The sequence below is a fragment of the Lutra lutra genome, chromosome 7 (assembly GCF_902655055.1).
Source record: "Lutra lutra chromosome 7, mLutLut1.2, whole genome shotgun sequence".
Taxonomy (NCBI): Eukaryota; Metazoa; Chordata; class Mammalia; order Carnivora; family Mustelidae; genus Lutra; species Lutra lutra.
This window is the reverse complement of record NC_062284.1, coordinates 1,934,835-1,950,275: the sequence shown is the minus strand read 5'-3', so window position 1 is coordinate 1,950,275 and position 15,441 is coordinate 1,934,835. Positions and strand designations below refer to the sequence as shown.

Here is a 15,441-nt window from a genome sequence, read left to right as displayed (position 1 = left end):
CCACGATGCAGCTCAGAAGGCCCACATCGGCAGCAGGGGTGGGGAGGGTGGGGGGCAGAGGTGGGGAGGCGGGGGATGTGGGCAAGAGAGTTCCAGCTGTGCCGTGCTTTCTCTGGGCTACCTCGGACAAGCGGCTAGAAACCTTGGGGACCCTGCCTTCTATCCAGAAAACGATGGTACTGATGTCCATGCTTCAGCGCAGCGTGGTACGAAATGAAAATGTCTGCAAAGTGGCTGGCACACGGCAGAGCTCAGGCAAGAGCTCATGCATTCAACAAGCTTGTGGGGACCCCGGCCATCTTGAGCTTATTAACCCTCGATGTGCAAAACCTCCTCCAGGGGCTCTGCTTCCCGGCATCCTCTGCACCCGTGCAACGTGCGAACAAAGACGTTATCCCAGGCGGGACGAGCTCCGCAGCGTTAGCCCCAGCAGCAGACTCCTGGAGGGGTTAGTCTCTCCCTAAACCTCTCCCCCTTCACACAATCTCTTTAGCTGGAATCCCACCAACATGCTGGGGAGCCAGCATCCTCTTTTTCAACAGAAGCTCTTCTGGGAAGAGGAAGGGTCCGCTTGAGTCGTTCGGAGACCATTGATGAATGGTCTGCCACTATAAGGGGCTCAGGGTTCGGATCAGGAGCTGGAGGATGCAGCTAATTCAGGAGCACAGAGCCCTTGGCGGGCGGAGCGGGGGGTCAGCATGGGCCACCTGGGGCCGTCCCCAGTAGGCCATGGGTAGTGCCTCCTTCAGAGCATGGACTTTGGAACCACACTGTCTGGGCTCAAATCTAATTCTCATCCTTTAGCAGCTGTGACCTTGGGAGAGCTCTTTCGCCTCTCTGGGTCTCAGTCCCCAATCTGTAAAATGGGGATGATGATCCTAAGATTGCGTCATAAAGACGAGATGCTAGGAACCAGGCCTGGAATGCAGTAAGCATCACGTTCCTGTTGGTTGTTACTAAGAAACTAGGGAACCCGGGACCAGGATACTGAATTATGAGGAAGATGGTGCCAAAGGCAAATTTCTTCCATTTCCAAACTCGAGGTCCAGCCAGAGTCCCTTAAATCATCCCTGTGAACTGGCGACCTACACTGGGGAAGAGACAAGTTTGGGACAGCAGCAACACCCATTGGGGTTCGGATGGGTGAGGGGAAGCTCTTTCCTTAGACACGTGGCACCTAAGATTTTTTGAAAGCTCTGTGATCACAATTACCCGTCTAAAGAAACCTCACAAAATGCCCTTATTCCGACCTTGACCTCCGCCTTCAAACTCAAAAGACAAGAATTAACTTATTTTGCTTTTCTTTGCATTTAGGCTATGACCTCACTTTCCCCAGGACGACACCCTAAAGCAGTTAATGTCCCTCTTTGAACTTCCAGTTCCTCCTCCGTCAAGCTGGGATAAAACCATCACCTCCAGCAGCCTGAAAAGGTTTGCATGAAATCACGTGGGTCATGAGTTCCGAGGTGCCTCCCACGGCTTGTGGGTTAGTTACACTGTTACCATTAACGTTCATTTCCGATCCCCGACAAGTTTCTCCTTGAAAAAGTTTCCCCCTCCCACAGCTCTGCATTCCTCGGCTCTTCTTTGCAGTAAGTCAGGCTCAGCTCCGCCTGCACCCAGGTACACCAAGGAGTCCCAAGGCAGAAACAGACGGGGCGGCCTCACTGCCTGCCGGCACGTCCCAGGGAAACTGTCCCAGATTGCTGGACGTAATTAGACATTTAAAAAAGGAAAGTATACACTCATGCTTACCCACACCCTCTGACTATTTAAGGGGCACAGAATGGCACCGCTAGAAACGACCTAATCCGGTGACCTCATTTAAAGACGAGAACACCAAGGCCTCTCGAGGACACCTTGCCCAAGGTCACAGAGCAGGGTGAAGGTCAACTCAGATCAGACTGAGATTCCACCCCTGAATCCCACGGAGCACTCAGACCTCCTCTTAGGAGTCCAAATCCCGGAAGGTATGTTGGAAACCACTTGTGGACATAACCATAGTTGTCTCTCTCTCTCCTTTTTTTAAGATTTTATTTATTTATTTGACAGAGAGAAACACCCCAAGAGAAGGAACACAAGCAGGGGGAGTGGGAGTGGGAGATGCAGGCTTCCTGCCCAACAGGGAGCCCGATGCGGGGCTCAGTCCCAGGACCCCGAGATCATGACCTGAGCCAAAGGCAAATGTTTAACGACGGAGCCACCCAGGTGCCCCAATAGTTGTCTTTCTCGTTGAGGATAGAGCTACTCGTGTTTTTGTCTTATTCCCCAAACAGTCTCCAAGCTACTTGAAGGCAGGAACCAAGTTCAATCATTTCTTCACCAATGCCCTGTACTCGCTAGTTGTGTGTTGCTAAGCCTAGAGACACTTTCTGTACAGTAATAAGAGAGCTTAAAATAAACCTGTTCACCATTTCGGCAAATCCATCCAAGTGGGGGATCAGAAATGTGGAGGAAAAAAGTCATTCATAAAGATGCCCATGCAAATTCTACTCATAAAAGTAAACTACTGACAAAGCACAACTAAAAAGTCTAACTGGGAGGGAAGGACCAATTACACTGTGGTATACTCATGCCACGGTGTTGGATTGTATTTTAATAACATTTTAATTAAGTTTAACCAAATAGGGAATATTAAGTTTAAAAAGCAGGTTACGGGGCGCCAGGGTGGCTCAGTTGGTTAGGCAACTGCCTTCAGCTCAGGTCATGATTCTGGAGTCCCGGAATCGAGTCCCACATTGGGCTCCCTGCTCAGCAGGGAGTCTGCTTCTCCCACTGACCTCTCTCCTCTCATCCTCTCTCTCATGCTCTCTCTCATGCTCTCTCTCTCTCAAATAATTAAATAAAATCTTAAAAAATAAATAAATAAAAATAAAAAGCAGGTTACAAAATAATCTTTTTAAACAATGTCAAGAGGGGTTGCCCCTAGGGAGTGGGTCATAGGGGGATTTCTTTTCCTTAGGACCTTCAGCGTTTTCTAAATGATCTACAGTGGGTCAGCCTTTTACAACAGAAAAAAAAAAGTTACTCTAAAAGCAGCAATTCAGAAGCTGCTTTTTAAAAGAGTGTGTGCTTAGGTCCATAGAAGATCTCAGGGTACCAAGGAATTATTATTGTGACAGAGAAATTTATTTTGCCCAAAAGCTAGCTGTTGGTCTATCTCAGCCACAGATCCCCATATAAGGAGGACACGTGACGACTTCTGACCAGCCGCCTGTGTCTCAGAGCACCTGGTGCCATCTCTAGGCTAAATCGACCACAGACCAGCAGGCTAGCTCTCCCTTGCTACAGGCACAGAGACTGCGCACTCCGGAGGGTGTAGACAGCACCAGCCTTGGCACCGGGCTGCCTGCGTGGACCAGAGCGTTCCGTTCTTCCCCCCTCATTTCATGCTGGACGTGTCGCATGAGCAATAAGCCGCTGTGATTAGCCCACTCCGATCACCAGAACTCAATCCGGTACCTGGTCCGGTGGTTCTCAAATGTGGCCGATGACTTGAGGCCCAGTTTAAATCCCAGTGCCTGAGGTGTACCAGACGGTGGAGTCAGCTGCTCTGGGGGCAGGTCCCAAGCATCAGTGAATCCAGCATGTGACCAAGGTTGAGAATCAGGGGCCTGCTCTAGGGGTTCTCAAAGTGTGGCCCCAACCAGCCGCAGCAGCAGACCTTGGAACTTTCTAGAAGGGTACATTTGCTGGCCCCACCCCAGACCCACTGACTCAGAAACTCCAGGGGAAGGTCCCAGGTTGTGTCTAGTAAGTCAGCCCTCCAGGTCATCCCAAGGCATGCTCAAGTTTGAGAACCAGGGTCCTGGTTCTCTTGGCCTTGAGTGATACTGTCATAGTAACTCCTGTCGCTTGATCGAGGACAGGCTTCTTAAGAAAGTTAGGAAAAGGCGTATTATAACGAGACACGGTACAGCTCCTGAAAATGCCTCTTTGCTTGGATTCACCTTCAAAAGTATTTTTACATCTGCTTTTCCAAAAATGATTGCGCTAACTCACACACATTGTGAAAGAGACACCATAGGAATCCAAACACATCATGGGCAGGTAGGGCCGGCGGCTCTCAGACCTGGACGTTCTGGAGCACACGGTCATTTTGTTTCTAACGTGGGAAGGACCAAAATAAGATGAAGGACCCATTCTCCAACGCGATAATACTTTGAAAAATTACAACAACTACCAGCTGACATGTTGTTTTTATAAGATGACATTTTAACCAAATAAAGAAGGATCTAATCTCAGAAAAAAGAAAGTCTGTGAAGATCTCCGTCAGGGACCTTACATCTCACCATCTCTTTTTTTCCTTTTGCTCTGCCTGGTGAAACGTTTGTCACAGACAGGCTCTGGTCCTCAGCCAGCGAGCCACTGATCTGGGTGACAATTAAGGCCGGCACTCGATTCCCCAGGACGTTACGTAATACCCAAAGCCTTCCAAAACGCACCAGAACTGAAACTTCCAGGCACTGCTGTAACCTTCAGCACCAAATTGTCACGAATATTTCCCTGTCCCTCGGGACCTTTGTGCCCTGCAGGCTGGGAGGTTTAGCTCCTCCCGTCCTCAGTGTGACTCTCCTATTTCCCAGTCTTCAATCCTGAACACAATGACAGGCCACAGAATGTCCTTAAGAATGGTCATAAGGAAGCCCCTATTTAAAGACAGAAGCCAGGGCCAGCCTGACTCACGCTTTCCCCAGGGCGACCCCACCACCACTCAGAGCAACAAAGTGCTTCTCTCCTAAGGGACAAGGGACCGGGCACAATTTCCATAATTTTTTGTCACATTCACTTATGAGTTGGCGGACTGCCTGGGAACCAACTAGGACATCATCCCTTTGGGGGCGGGCAAGGCCTGAAATCAGTGCTCTGGAACAAGGTTACTAGTACAAAGGCAGAGGGCGTGCCAGCTGACCAAATTCAGCTGGCCTCGGGTCCAGGTTTCTCTTCCAATATGTTTTGCCCCAGAAAACCCTAAACCTGAGCCTGGCGGGACAGGGCTACTGGAACGCAGCTTCTGCTCTAGGAGCGTTTGTTCTCTGAGTGGGGAGAGTGGGTCCTCTTTTCAACCATCCACGCCCAGCAGAAGACCAGGTTTCTGGGAGCCGCGGATTGGCTCCCGGCACGCTGAGGAGGACACACTCGATAGGAAGTCCGCGGTCGGTCGGACGGGGTCAGGCAGTGAGCGGAGAAAGCGCTCCCCTAGGGGACGTTAAAGGCAGTGTTGTTCCGAGAGGTCCCGGAGCTGATTCCAGCCGCCACGAGCTAATCTCTTTGGACAGGAAGCATTTCGGGGAGCATCTGGGGAGAAGGCAGGGAGGTACGAAGACAAGGGGGCAGATTTTACCCCTCACACCTGCACTTTTGACCCTGGGGGAGTGGTGATCCCTCCTCGTGCGGGCAGAACGGGGCCCTAGATGGTGTCTCTGAGCCCCAACACAAGTTTGTGGGTGTACTTAGAGGGGCCGCGAAAACCATTATTCTTTTCGTCGAGGATTTCTTTCAAATCACAGGGTGAGAGGAGCCGGGTGGTCCCAAGCAAGGCCCCCAGCCATGCCCCAGGGCCGCCAGCCCCCACCAGCACTCTTCGGGTCCCTGGTCACATCACCAGAAGGGGACATGAGCAGCTCCTTTCGGTTTTTGTGGAACCTGTTACGGCCATTGCCCGTGGCCATGGGAACTCCATCTGCTTGTTACTCTGTTGAAACCAGAATGTCGGGGCTGGAAGGAAAGTTAAATAATTAAGTAGATATAATGCCTTTGTTTAAAACAATGCCTTTAATTTGATAAGATAACCATAATCTTATATTTTTAGGTAGTGTCAACAATCAAAGGCAAGAAGAAAAAAAAAAAGACAAGAAAAACAAGTTTAGTGAAACTATTCTAACCATAGGGATGAGATGGAAATCGAGCCCGGGGCCCCAGTGCCCATTTGCTGGGAGCTGGGCCTCTGGAGGGTTTTCATTCCTGTCTCCCCCCCACCGCGCGATTTTGGCAGAGCGCCCCTTCCTCGTCCCCGAGGCTCCGGCTTCTCGCCTCCACTCCCAGGAGCCCCGGCGCACTCAGCCCAGAGCTCAGCTCCCGGACGCTATTACAACCCAAACCTGATTATGGAATGTCGTGAGTAATTTTTGCATTATAACAATTATGGGACTGAAAGCCAGGACTCCCTCCCTCGGTGAATTCTCACGCCGGCTTCAAGGGCTCCCCGGGGAGGACAGTTCTCAGTCAGCTTGTGGGAAAAAGCCTCCCTTCCCGGGCTGGTGCTTCGTTTCCACCTTGCCTCTGGGTCCAACACCACCCCGAGGAGGCTGAGGAGAATCACCACCAAACCACCCTCCAGTCCCACAGGTGAGGCCCCAAGGAAACCAGAGCACCTGAGAGAAGAAAGTTTGGTCCGGCAAGGGCCCCTCGAGGATCCCCCTTGGAATCCACCCAAATTTCTGGAAAGTCTTCAAAGAACCAGATGGGTCAGAACAGCGCCATCCTGTAGCACTGAGAGCCCCCTCCTAGGCCCCTAGACACTGTTGGAGCTCAAGGGGTTAATAGTTAGTTGTTCAGGCAGATGAGACAGACAAAGTCCCGTGCAGTGCAGAGTGAGGAGGCCCACCGTGTTAGAGCACAGCTGGGGCAAGGGCCATGGGAGGTGAGGCCCACAGGCCCATCGAGGCCTGGTGCTGGCCTCTGGGCGCCCAGTCCAGAGGCATGCTGTTGGAACTCAATGAATGCATCGAAATACTGATTACCGGAAGTTGCAATCCGGGCCTGGCTCTGCTGCACCAAAGGCACCGGGAGGGAGAGGATGAGAGCCCGATGTGGGCATGTGACCCAGGCTCCATCCCGGGGGTCTCATTACAGACCCTTGTCCAGGTGAAGGCCAGCGAGGACCCGGGCTAGTGCCTGCACAGGGCAGCCGGGGCGAGGGGCAGGAGCCAAAGGCCCTAGAAAGGAGAATGGGAGAGAACGCGGTAACGGGGACCCTACATTTGTTCGTCCAGAAATGTTTATTGGGGTTTAGTGTGTTAGGCGACTGCGTTAGTCACTGGAGAGAAAGAGAACTCGAGCCCCCGAAAACGACAGAGACGGGGCCGTGGAGGAGTAAACAGAGAGTTACAACAACTTAAGTGCTACCGGCAGGCAAGTACTGGGTGCTCTAGGGACCGCGGGAGAAGCTGTCACCCAGGCTGAGGAGTGGGGGGCAGGAGGGGGGCAGGGTGCAGGAGGAGGGGTCCAAGGGATGCCCCGTGCAAAAGCCTGGAGGTCAAGTGGGAGCACGACAATGGAAGGAAGTCTGTGGTGTGACGGGCTGGAATGTACTTCGCAGGGGCTGGGAGACCCCCGATGAGCGGGAAGGCCCTCCACCAGCAGTCCAGCTTTCGTCCTAAAGTCAGTGGGGCAGCCACGGACCCTGGGCAGACAACAAAGTTGCTTGCATTCTAGAAACTCAAGTGCAGGTCACTTGGCAGAGCAGAGGTCGATATTCCGCAAGCAGCCTCCCGGATACCAGGGTCACGCAGCGAGGGGGAGACCCCTTGTCCATGTGACCAGCTCTCCCTGACACTTGACGAGGGAACACTGGGCATGCGGGGCCCCATTTAATTGGCCCAAGAGGGACTCAGTCTAATGGCTCATGGGAGGCTCAAGGGGGAACCCCCCTCTGAAACTGTCCTACGAGTGAGGTTAAAAATAACAGGTTTGGAGAGCCCTGCAACCTTAAAGGGCAGACAGGTTCCATCCTAGAAATTCCTTCTTGCCGTCATCTCGCGGGGAAGGACGCTGGGCTCCAACAGGAAGACCCTGATTCTCGACCGCGCCCCGCTGCTTGCTGGCTTCGTGACCCAGGGTGGCTGGTCCCAGGGAGCATCCTCCTCTATCACATGGGAGCACTCTCACACCTTGAAGGGCTGCTTTGAAGACTAGGATACAACGTAAAGTTCCTACCGTACATCAGAGGGGCTCAAAAAATGCCAACAGTTGCTTTTCTTCCACTCAACAAACATTTATCGAGCATGCTGGCCACCGGCTAGGGACGACAGTGATGGAAAAAGAAATTCTATTCTTGCCTTGGAAGGCTCCCAGTCCATCGGCCAGCCCGCGCTCCCACTGTGGGCATCCTCAGGTGTCCCAGCTCCACTCCCGGTGGCCCACGGGACCCGACAGCCCGTCCCAGGAGTGTTCTGCAGGCAAGCTGTCCTCACTGGCCGCACGCGTGGCTCCTGGTCCAAGGCCAGGCGAACAGCCTGAATGGGGGGGGGGGGGAACGGGGCAGGGAAGAAAGCTGCTTCCTGGAGGGCAGACCCAGTCCAATCGCAGCCCTGCACGCTGCATCAACTCCATTCAAAATTAATGAGTGAAAAGAAAACGACCCCCGGGCCTTGGGATCAAGCCCACTCTTTAAGGCACCTGAAATCCCTGCACCTGAACACGTCCCTCCGGCCACCCAGAAAAGAGATTCAGTGAAACCCCTTGTTAAATTACACGCATGCACCTGGCACAAAGGGTGGGAAAGACCAGTTCTGAGGCCAACAGCCTTCCTGGGTACCAAAAGAACAGATCCAATTTGATCAAATCTAGGAACAACAGGGTCCCCAAAAGCCAAAGACCCAGACTAGAGCGTCCTCCTCATGAACATGAAATTCTGGTGCTCATCTGTGTCTCTCCTCATTTGTCCTACCATCCGTGCTACCCTCGAAGCTCATCTCCACAGTCCCAGCTCCTCGTACCGAATCAGCCTTACGAAAAATGTCTGTTGGAAACCACCGGAGAATCTAGGGGGAGGCTCCTGAAATCGCAGTGTCCCGAGGCCGTGTCAGGTAATCAATGCCCTGTACTCTTTGTGGCCCTCAGGACCCATTCTCTTCTCAGCCAGAAAGCAATGAGCCCCAGGAACAACGTAGGAGGAGCGATTGGGGTCAGGCAATCATGAAGTCCTTCAAAAAGTCGATATAAACTCCCGACACTGCAGCATTCCCTTCTCAAACCACGGAGATGGTAGAAACATCCAGGCTCTCAGCCCTGTGATCTGACAATCCACACAAGTAGAAACCATATGGAATTTCATGGACACATCTACGTGGGAGAAGATCAAATAGACTTTCATGTGTAACATACATGAAAGACCTTTTCCTGTGGCATTTGGAATGAATGATCCTCGTCGGTCCAAGAAGGAATGGGCCCCCGTAAGCCTAAGGGCATTTACCATAACCAAAGGGGAAGGCGCCCTGGGAAGTCATGGTGGGGCTCACTCACTCCTCCTGGCGTCCCGCGAGCTCTCTGAAAGCCCCGCGTTACCAGACCTGCATTTTTCGCGAGAGAGCGCAGAGGTAACACAAAAGGATGGCGCACCAGAAAACATCTCTGTCAGAAGACAGCGTCTCAAGTCAATCTTGAGGACAACAAAGGATGGAGCTTCTTAGGATTGTTGCTAAAAATATCCGTGTGGCTTTGAGTCATTCCTCCTAAATACGCAGATATAAAGAACATGCCTAAGACTGTCCCCGATGACTAGTAAGTGTTTGCTAAATCAGAAACGTTTCACCATCAGACTTGCCAAACGTGACACTGTTCTAGGCCCAACTAAAAATATAATGTCATTATCAGCCTGCTTGACCCTCTGTGACGGCCCTCATCGGTTATCTGTAGGGCTCTGACAGGTGTTCCCCAGCTGCCCAGGCTCAAGAAGCCCTACTGAAGTCCAGAATGGCCAGTGTTTCTGGAAACACGTGGGCAAGAAGCTTTGGGTGAGCTCCAGAGAAAGGTGTTAGAATGGAACCACCTAGAAGAATGCCTCTCTAAAACCTCAGTTCTGGGTGTAGTGTCGGTGCAAAAACTCCTCTGTTTTTGTCCTACATGATCAGAGACGTGGGGGCTGAGCCAGACTGTGTTTAGAGCCACGTCTCGGGGACTCTCCCTGGTCACGAGCCACATCGGACTCACGGCCAGAGTGCGGACTCCACTTAAAGAGCTGTTATCAGGGAAGATGTGGGGCAGTAAAGTGTCCATCGTTGAGGCAGGTGACGTACAAGATGATCTCTTGTCAGTTCAACGGACAACAGTCCACACCATCACTAACACAAAATGCCCACATACCTTACAAATTAGATTCCAAGTGATAAGACCAGAGTTATATTTACACGTTTAGACATATCTTTATCATGGGACTTGCAAGAGAAAGAACGGGCAGGGAGAACCCGGCCTCCAAGGAAATCTTTATACCAAAATCCTATCCATAGGGAGGTGCTCAGATGGCTTGCCATTTAATTTTAGAACAGGAAGCAGAAGGTCATCTAACTAAAAGCTAAGCTGAAATGGCAAGGGTGTCAGTCAGCACTGAGTGGACCAGGTTCCCTATGGTGCATCTCAAATTTCTGGAGGTGAGACGTCGGTTGGGGTCTCCAAAAAAGTTGACTGATGGGGCATCTGGCTGGCTCTGTTGACGGAGCTTGAGACTCGATCTCAAGGTCGTGAGTTCGAGCCCTACACTGGCATAGAGTCTCCTTAAAATAAAACGCTCTTAAAAAAAAAAAAAACACTGACTAATAATATAAGCAAAGCATTAATTAGTGATTTTTCACTTGATCGGTGTCCTGAGTACCGCCTGAAATCCAGGCAAAGAACAAAGTCAGAAACCATGAACCCTTCGTCGGTGCCCTAACTTCCAGGAATGCTCAGGGCAGCCCACTTGGGAACTGAGTAGCAAGCATATCCATGTCCCTTCTGAAACATAGGATTTTAAAAGCTCCCTGTCTGTGCCCTGCTTCTGCATCATGCAAATACATGTAGCTGTGAATACTTAAAAGTTGAACATCAGTAAGTGGGTTCTTTTTTTTTTAAGTGGGTTCATTTTTAAATTATGTTAGCAAATCTAAATGAGCATTCAAATTCCTCCCTGGACTCTGAAATGTTTGACTGCCCTTGTGGTTTTAAGAACGTCATGCGGGCCGCCTGGATGGCTCAGCGGTTAAGCGTCTGCCTTCGGCTCAGGTCATGATCTCGGGGTCCTGAGATAGAGCCCTGCATCGGGCTCCCTGCTCCGTGGGAAGCCTGCTTCTCCCTCCCCCAACTCCTCCTATTTGTGTTGCCTCTCCACTGTGTCTCTCTCTCTGTGTCAAATAATAAATAAAATCTTTAAAAAAAAAAAAAAAAAGAACTTAATTCAATGTTTCGGGGAGCCTGGGCAGGTGGGCCACCCAGCATAACAGAGGAAGAGGCCGGGCTGTGCTCTTTATCTGTGGGACATCCTGGAGCCCGTCGCAGGGTATCTGCTGGGTCAGATGAAGGGGTTGGGGGAGGGAGGCAAGATTATTGGGGGAAACTGACTTTAACACAAAGGGTTTGACATCATACTCCCAACGACCTCACGGAGTGGGGTAGTCAGTGGAGCCCGTCACAGCCTTACACGTCGTAGGAATCCATCGTACATACGTACATACATACTCTCACGACGGGAGAACAGAAGCACAAACGCTTCCATGACACGCACAGTAACAGCCGCCTACCTTGCCCAAGGCTGCTCTGAGGACCCAGTTACATAACACATACGAAAGTGCTAACCCTAACCATCTAAGCTCCCACAGTAAAGAACAGCCCGCAGCCTCTACCTTTGTCTCCTGCAACAGTGCTTCTCGAAGTTAATGTGCCCAGAAACCACCTGGAGACCTTGCCCAAGAGCAGAGTCCCACCTGGCAGGTCTGGGTTGGGGCCAAGACTGCGCTATCCCCTCAGCTCCTGGGCGATGCTCCCTTATGGGGACGGAAGCTGTGAGAGATCGTCCCAATTCTCGGGGCATGACGGCCATGAGGGACCTACTTCTTGAGTGTCTTGTAGACTTGGTCATCCCACAAGTCTGCCTGCCTCATTGGGTTCTGAATCGAGTCCTTGAAATTCAGTAGCAAAGCGCTCTTTCTCGGACAGCCCGAGAAGGAAAGGGTGTCTGTCCGTCCCATGTTTGAGGACAAGAGACAACAAAGTGCATGAGCACGGAGAGCTAACTGGCCAGTCCACTACTCTGTGACTTCGGCTCATCTCAAAGGGGGGCTGGAGGAGGGGGCGGACTCTGTCCTTGTCAACGCACCCAGGCAAAAGAAAAACCTGCTCGTTCCAAATTGGCAGGAGAGACTACATTATCTTCTCAATCTGAAGAAAAGGGCTCAAAAGATCCAGGAGGGGAAGAAAAAAACAAACAAACAAAAAAACACCTGAGCAAACAAGAAAGTTGCGGAAATGCTGGTGCTCCCGCCTGATACAGAAGCACTCGGGTCTCCCGGGGTCGGCCAGGAAGAAAAGGAAACCAACCAGCAGCTCTCCAGGGCAGGCGTGCCTCAGCATCACCCGGCTGGACAAAATTCAGACCGCTCTGCCCCCGGAGTTTCTGATCGATCAGGCCTGGGATAGGGCCCGGAATCTACGCAGGGGGGGGGGGGGACACCGTGGCTCATAGGTTGCTGTGTCCCCAACCCCCAGGGCTCAGCACGGTACCTGGTACACACTGCTGGTCCCCAGCAAGGATTTGCTGAACCAATGCCCGTTCTCACTTCCCCTTCCAGAAACGATTTACTCCTTGTGTACAGATACTTGCCGCAAGCATCTTGTACATGCGCTCACTTCAAGAACCCACCACACATGTCCCAGGCATGCCAGCCCCTGGCCTAAAGGGCTGTACCATTAAATGAAATCAATGCCTATCAAGAACACCGTATCACCCTTTTCCCCCATCCTACCTGGACAGCCAGTCTCTCAGCCTTCTCTACCACTAAAATGGAAACAGACAACTCATCTGCCCAAAGGACCGTAGAAAGAAAGACCTGCCTAGGTAAAAACAGGCCAATTCAATTCACACATACTCATGCAAAAAAAAAAAAAAATTTTTTTTTTTTTTAATCAAGACAGGAATTTGCCAGGAGTGCTCACGAATGTCTGTGTCCGCCCTGGAAACCCAGAAATGGTGCTGGACCAAGCTGTGGTCCCACGGCAGAAAGCATAGGGAAGGCTGCAGAGTTCTCCCCCGACTCCGAGCTCCGTACCAAGCAGAACCCAGAAGGGGCGGCGGCGGCGGACGTTTTTCAAAATCTCTGCCTGATCTGCACGTTACCATAGTCACATTCATTCTGAAAAACAGGTGTTTCTGTTAAAATTAGCTGTTTCAAACTGTCAAGTGCTTTAGCTCCCTATGCCAGGTTTAAAAAGAAAATGCTCACAAAATAACCAGTCAGACGTAACTGATGGTTCCACAGTCACAGTCTTGAGATTTTTTTGAGAAACATGACCCTAAATTAGAAATAAAACCTCAGGTAACGAGGAGGACGGGGTAGGGAAGAACACACACACACACACACACACACACACACACACACACACCTTCTACATCTCCCAAAATCAACCCATAACGAATAAGAGAAAAAAGCCAAGTTTAAAACAGCTGAGGAAAGACAGAGCTCCTTTCTAGTTAAGTCTTGTGTTTGAAAGCCTTTTGTCCCATTTACTTGGGTTCACTGTCATAAATAATGGCTTTTGTTCTACAACTTAGCCATAATGATTTCCTTCTCTCCTGACCAAAGGAAGGTTTTCGACATCCCCAGTCAGGATGGTGCCCATTAAGCCTAAGTAAGAAAACTCGCTCTAGGAAATCAAAAGAGCTTAAAGACTGAGGTCTTAAATTAACTTTAATGTGGTTTAATTTAAAAAAAAAAAAAAAAGAATCAGGCCACTCTGATTTTATTCCTGGAACTTAGTATCTCTGCTGACCTTATTAAGCCCCGTGAAATAGGTCTGAGATGCTCCTTTTTAAAAATCAGGGGCTATTTCAAAAACAAGTTTAGCCAGCTGGTGCACTAGAAGCTAAAATGTCAAATAAAATGTCAAAGGCCTGGGCACAGACCCCTTGCCTAGGGAAGCAACGTAGATACACAGAAATGCTATACGTGCCTCAATCTGGTCTCCTCCGCCCTGCTGAACAAAGTACAAGAATCCATTCCAAGCCACCTGCTGGAAGAAAAATCCTACACTTAATCTTCGAGACAGAGGCAGGGAGAGAAGGATGTTAAAACACCACCAAAACTTTTAACAACTTCAGAGAACATAGAGTTTGAATATTACAAGTCAGTATCTTTAATATACAGAAGTGTAAAGAGCCACGATCGGTTGGCTAAGGCAAAAAGAAGTTTCAAAATTAATTTGGTGGCAAGCTAGTTAACTTCATCCAAGTAGATAAGGAAAACGAATTTTTTTCTCTTTCTTTCTTTCTTTCTTTTTTTTTTTTTTTGGTATGCACTGTCCTGAAAATTGCTTCTGCAGAAGGAATGAGTCCAAGGAACAATTGGCAATCATTTTCATCTTAATCAAACACCAAATTTACAGATTCCTGGCCCTAATTTTATTTTGCTTTGTTCCTTTCAGTTTACTTTTTGTGATCTAGGTAGGCTAAAGGAACATCTATAATTAGAAACTCTCTGTATAATTACTTATGTATATCCAATAAATAAAAGGAATGAATCCTAAATGCAAGCACGATTGTCATTGGCACGTGGGTTACGTTTCCTCTCCCCAAATAGTTTCCGAATCTGACTGACCCAGACTAAAGGGTTGGGGGGTAGAGGAAGAAACATTCTCAAGGTCATTGTCATTTTTTAAATTAAAAATTTGATTTTTTTTTTAATCTACCAGGCCCTAGGAGAGAAACAACAGCTCCCTTGACTGTTTCTAAGAAATGTATGTACACTACTGCTTTAAGACTTTTCCAAACATCAAATTCAGAGCAGCTCCCCGATCCTACTCTTACCCAACACAGGTTTAAAGATGTTTTACATGTTGAATACGATGTTCTTGTAATAAACAGAGCTATTCGAGTAAAACAGTCAATAGGACTTTCTTACATGTTACAATGAAAAACGCTTTCTTCTCAGAGCCTCAGGAATTACCAAGGTTCAAGCACAACAGATCGGAAGAATTGTAAACTGAGCAAATTTAAAGAGTGTTTGGGTTTTTATCCATGTGGCTCTCCCAGGGCAAGCCCTGCAAAGAAGAATGTTATACTTTCAGCGGGAAAACGTCCCAAACTTAACAAATTTCAGTAAAATTATACACTTCTCTCTCCCCAATTTTCTTTTTTAACTGTCTGCTCAAAGGACAAACTCCCTTAAAATAACTCCAAACATCAGTTAACAAAGCCTTCTTCCAATATGAAACCAACCAGGGCAGATCTTAGATCAAGGTCACGGAAATCAGCCCTTTGCCTGCAACTACGCTGTGGCTTTAGAAAGTTCCTACCACTTTCCAGAACACCTCTCCCTCTCTTAAACAGTCTGGAACCCGGCAAACTTCTTCCTACAATCATGAGTGACTGGGTCCTGTGTGAAGAGACCTGCCTACATAAAAGAGGCCGCAAAGTCTCCTGAAGGTCCTTGCTATAGCCCAGTTTCCAGCTCCAGAGACCAGCTCCCCTGACCT

The 15,441-nt window shown here is 49.7% G+C and overlaps 1 long non-coding RNA gene across 1 annotated transcript; it reads left to right on the top strand.

Moving 5' to 3' along the window:
• The first annotated feature begins 1,529 nt into the window (after positions 1–1,529).
• LOC125104725 (uncharacterized) lies at positions 1,530–14,484 on the top strand. The gene is made up of 3 exons (XR_007128721.1): positions 1,530–1,592; positions 1,778–1,970; positions 14,290–14,484. It is a non-coding gene; the product is annotated as an uncharacterized LOC125104725 (long non-coding RNA).
• Positions 14,485–15,441: the final 957 nt, after the last annotated feature.